Genomic DNA, 5710 nt, shown 5'->3' with positions numbered 1-5710 from the left:
GTAAATAATTGTATATAATTGTAAATACATGTAAATATCTTTTGTGTATACACTGGTAAATTTAGCTTGCTGTAAAAGATAGCTTTATCTTACTTCCAAACCTTCTGAGCTGCTCTAGTGATTTTGGTTTTATTTGGGAGGTAATTTCTCAACCCTCCACAAGAGATCATAGATCAGTCTGTGAAAATGAGGCTAAGAAGACTTGTAAAATATTCCATGATGCTGTGGTTAGGGGAGGGGGTGCTTTCTCTCCAGGTGGAATAAACAGCATCAGAGGCTGTCCAGAGGGATGGAGCTGTTCACTGAGATTTAAGTCCAGAGAAATGTCACACAGATTGAAAGCATAAACTTGCCATTAGCCTAATGTAAATAGCTCTTCCATATGTTTGGTCTACTCATCCAGCATGTTTTAAGTTATGCCCATCATGCTGCTAATGCTCAGCAATGTTTGTAGAAAAAGCTGAGAAGAAAAGCAGAGCTTCATTCCTCTCCTAGGCCTGGGATATTTTCTCTCATGCCACTCAGAACTGCTCCTCAATCTCTAGGAATTTAACTTTGATTCCTGGTTCTGTTCAGGAAATGCCTCAGGAAGGGCCTAGAGAATAAATCCTGTGAGGAGCAGCTGAAGGAGCTGGGGCTGTTTAGCTTGGGAAAGAGGAAGCTTAGGAGAGATCTCATCACTGTCTACAGCTACCTGAAAGGACATTGTGGAGAGGTTGGTGCTGGTCTCTTCTCACAGGTAATTAATGATGGAACAAGAGGGAATGGCCTCCAGCTGCCATAAAAAGAGTGGTCAGGCATTGGAATGGGCTGCCCAGGGAGGTGGTTGAGTCACCAACCCTGGGTGTGTTTAAAGGTCGCTTGGATGCAATGCTTGGGGATATGGTTTAGGGTGCACCTTGTGGAGTAGGGATATTGGTTGGACTTGGTGATCCTGAGGGTCTGTTCCAGACTGAATGTTTCTGTGATTTCTGTGTGAAAATGGTTGCCCATGCAAGTGGTTTGTATCTTGTAGTACAGTTTACAGTGGTCCACACTCAAATGGCTTTATTCCAGATGCTTGTTCTTGATTCTAGAATTGCTAAAGTTGTATTTTATGTTAGTTCCTAGTGTGCCCTGCAAGTGAAGCTGAGAATTTATGGATCAAGCATAGAGCAGCATTATGGAGAAGCAGCTTCCACTTCAGGCTGTCCTTGTTGGCAACATCAGGGTTGTCTTCACAGTGGCAGAGTTCTTAATGATGAGTTGCAGTATGAGCAGGATGCCTCTGTTGTTCAGGGTAATGAATTTATGGCTGCTCTGAAATCTCTGTATGACTCTGTGTCTCAGAGTATGCATGCTGCTCAAGTTTTGTGGTCTTTCTCATGTTGCTTAGGCGTTGTAGGATGGCTCCCTCTACTTTCCCATAAAGCACCTTTCAAAAGACAATTGAGCAACACCCAAGTCAGAAGAAATGTTGCAGAAGATGTCCACTATGACAGTTGATAGTTTAAGCAAAAAATTAATGTTGGGTGTTTTTGCTGTTGTTTTAGTGGTTCTTCAGCTTTTGTTTTAAGCCAGGTTCTATTGTGATCATTTAAGACACACACATGGCAGACAGGACCACGTAGCTGAACACTCGAACACAACTTTGTGCCACTTTCCGTAACAGTCAGCACTGATGGGATGGAGATTCTCTTTTCAACCCTATTTGGCACACTCTTCTCTGCCCTTCCGCCACCTACTCATCAGATTTGTGTGACTCTTCCTTCCCACTCTGGTACAATGTGTAGCAACCCACCAACTGCTCATCCTGAAATTGTTCACACTGCTGGAACCTGATTCCAAACAGCTTTGCTTGAGAAACAGCAGCCTGGCAGCTTTCCAGTCTGCCTGCTGGATCTAAGCCAGCTATTTATTGTGAAACTTTTGCTCCTCTTGGACTTTGCAGCAATTTTCATCCCCGTGGGTGATTTGCCTAGTGGTAGGCAGAGAAATCCAATAAAAAGACCTGGGAATTTGCTCTATGCTCAGCAACACATCGTTGCTACTGACTCAAATACTGTTTGTTCTACAGCAATATACAGGAGACCGTAAAACCAGTGAGAGGCATTTTGAGCTATGACTGCAAATGTTTTGGTAGGACTGTGGCTGGAAAGAAATGCTGAGAGTTGAGCCAGGGTCCAGATTTGAGCATCAGCAAGAGTCATTACAAGACATGCAGAGGAGCAATACTTCTACTCTCTGTTTTACTTTTAGACCAAGAACTTCTTTCTTTCCTATTCTTGTTGAGATTATTTTATTTATATTTTTTTAAATGAGTCAAACAAGCTGAGTTTGTCTGTTGTGTGTGTTAGCCTCTACTGCTGCACCCTATGCAAACACTGTCCCCTCAAAACCAGACCATGCTGCATGCTCTTTGCCTGTCCTTCAGAGCGACTCCTCACTGAATAACCCCCAAGGCAATGGGAAGCAGTGCTTTAGATGCATGTCAGTAAACTAAAGGCCTGTACACTAAGTTAGAGAGGCTTTACTTACCTCACACAGGAGAAAAACATCCATCTCAATATAGTCCATTTGACAGAAGCAGCAATGGTGCCTGTGACCTGTTTCTCAGCATGTAAACTGCCCTGTTGATCTGTCACCTTGCACATAAGCCACCACTTCAAGAAGAGACTGGATGAGATGCTTGATGCCATGGTCTAGTTGACTGGCTAGGGCTGGGTGCTAGGTTGGACTGGATGATCTTGGAGGTCTCTTCCAACCTGGTTGATTCTATAATTCTATGACTTGCCTGTATATGTTTTAATGGAGATGTGGGAAATCAGTCTGAACCTGAGGTAAAAGGCATACCTTTGAAGACAGCACAGTAGCCCAAAAAACACCTGTGTCCTGTGTTCCCTAATGCCCATGCAGAGTTGACCCACAGCCAGGAAGGCAAATGGCCTAACAACTTCTCTACACTAATCTTTTGCTTTTCCCACAGCTTTCTGTATTCAACCCCTGTAGCAAACGGCCTGGCAGATTTAAGGGGCTAAGGGAGGCTGTGTGGTCTTCTGCTTACCAAAGACCAAGAGTAAGGGTCAATGCCACTTACAGATCTGCCACGTCCCCATCTGAAGCTGGAAGTTCGCTGAGATCCTGCAGGCATGATCCTCATCTGCAGGTCTGCTCTACAGGTCCTGGGGCTGGGTACACAGAAAGCTTTGGTGTCTGTTGTAGCACACAAGGCACAGCACTTTGTCAGAGCATTGGCTTCTCATAAAGCAGCAAACAGAGATTTTTTTAGGGTCTCCTTGGGTACCTCAACTAAATTTCTGTTATTTTTTAATGTGTTCAGTCTTGCCCTGAAGTCTGCTTGCAGGGAAGTGGGTTGACACATCTGTTTCTTTTCTTGAGCTCTACTTGTGGGGTTTCCTAGAAGGCACCATTGCAGAAGGAAGGGATCGAGGAATCATCACAGCCTTTCTTCACAGTGATGTCTTTCTGATTCTATCTTGCCATGATCTTGGATTTTCTTAAATGAAAGGTAGCAATTACCCTTTCCATTACCCTTAATGATGTTTTATTAGTAATTGCCATGATTATCTATAATTGCCTGTGTTAATAGCGTGCATGATTGGCAAGGTTCAGCTTAAGGTTATTTCTGCTTTGAGATGTAGGAGGAGAAGGGAAATGGCTGTTTAGTTTGTCACTGCTGTCTTCTGTAATAACCCTTTTCAAGTCAACTAAAGCTAGCAAAGTGTATGTAGGGCAAAGCAGTTGTATTGCCAATGCCGGACTACATTTGGTTTACCAATTTAAGTCTGATGTCTCTCTTAAGCCAGTTCCCAGTTACAGAGGATTTCATGAAGTATCTAGGAGCACTCCCCCAGGGAGTACACACTGCATGATTCAGTCATGCTTTGAAAAAATGTGTTGTGTTCAAGAACACAGCTATCACTGATTGAGAGTTGAATTAAATAACATACAACTTGCCTTACCTGCATGGGCAAGGAATTGGTATTTGGTTCCTTGGTTTGGCATTTTCACAGAACCAGTCCCAATGTCACCCTAAACTAAGATCTCCCATTTCAGAAAGCCTAGGCATAGAAAAAGATGGGGCAGCTGTACAAGAGAGGGACTACCTATTTATCACCATGCAGAATAGAAGCAATTCTGTCCCAGGAGACAGCCCCATAGATTGATTTCCTCAAAGAGAACGATACACCTCCTTGGTCCCCAAACTATATGGGAACTGAAAGAATTGTTACTTATGTATTTGCCAGAGGTGTTTCTGGATCAAAGCCCTGCATCAGTTTCAGGTTCAGATCTGGATTCTTAGCCTCACGTTTTTTCACTGGCCTGAACCTACTTCTTGGAAACTGCTGGAGGTTTAGGTGGTTTAGAAAGAGGATTTTCAGGAGAGACATGAACATAAAGGTTTACTCAGCACAGGTTAGGCCACATCTTGAGTACTGTGTCGAGTTCTGGGCCACTCAATTTAAGAAAGATATTGAGGTGCTCAAATGTGTCCAGAGAAGAGCACCAAGGCTGGTGAGAGCACAGCCCTGTGAGGAGACACTGAGGGAGCCTGGAGAAGGGGAGACTCAGAAGGGGTACCTTATCACTGTCTACAACTACCCAGGAGGAGGTTGTGGCCAGGTAAGAATTGGTATCTTCTCCCAGGCAACCAGTAACAGAAAAAGGGGACACAGTCTCAAGCAGGGCAGGTTTAGGCTGGACACAGAAAGAGTGATTAGCATTGGAATGGGTTGCCCAGGTAGTTGAAATGGGTTGCTCAGGTGGAGTCCCTGTCCCAAGAAGTGTTTAAAAAGAGACTGGATGTGGCTCTTGGTGCCATGGTTTAGTTGATTAGATGGTGTTGGGTGATAGGTTGGACTTGATGATCTTGAAGGCCTTTTCCAACCTGATTTATTCTGTGATTCTGTTGTGCAGAAAAGATTGGGAAAAACTGCATGGTTGCAGGTGCATTTTGTTGCATGTCTCTGCACTTGACCTCCGCAGGCCAAATTAGTTCCCTTGTGTAGATACTGAAGTAGGACATAAACTTGTAGGATTTAGCATGTACTATGCATGTGAAAACAATGTCCTTTCATAAAGTCTGATGGGCACTTGTGCTTTTTGAAGCTCTCCTCTCCAGGTTTCCTGCTGAGGTTACTGAAATAAGGTGACCCTCTGTGGTTACTAATCAGAGAAGGGTGACCTGCTTGTTTCAATGACTGTTGGAGTGGGACCTGGTAGGAACTAGTTTAAAGCCACTAGCTTTTATTTTCTGCTTGAGCTGACCCAGAGAACTGGGAACAGTTTTGACCAGTTGTACATAGCCTGGTGTATCCTGACAACAATATGTTATATCCTGTCCTGCTGGGGATAGGAGGCAACTCAAACCCATTCTGTCAGCTTTGAAACAGCCTTGAGGAGCCATGAGGTAAACAACATAGTACACATTCTTTTTGAGGAGATGCCACTGGCTGAAAAGACTTTCTGAGGCAGTCCTTTTCTGGTGGCTATAGTAACAACATGACTTACTGTGAATGAAGAACATGTGAAATAGTTAATTTGACATGTATGTATTAGTTGGTTTTGCATGTTCACTTTGAATTCTTCTCACAGAATGTCAGGGGCTGGAAGGGACTTTGAAAGCTCATCCAGTCCAACCCCCCTGCTAGAGCAGGATCACCTATACTAGATTACACAGGATTAAGTCCAGGAGGGTCTTGAATGTCTC

The sequence above is a fragment of the Pogoniulus pusillus genome, chromosome 21 (assembly GCF_015220805.1).
Source record: "Pogoniulus pusillus isolate bPogPus1 chromosome 21, bPogPus1.pri, whole genome shotgun sequence".
NCBI lineage: Eukaryota > Metazoa > Chordata > Aves > Piciformes > Lybiidae > Pogoniulus > Pogoniulus pusillus.
Note: the sequence above shows the minus strand (reverse complement) of the source record.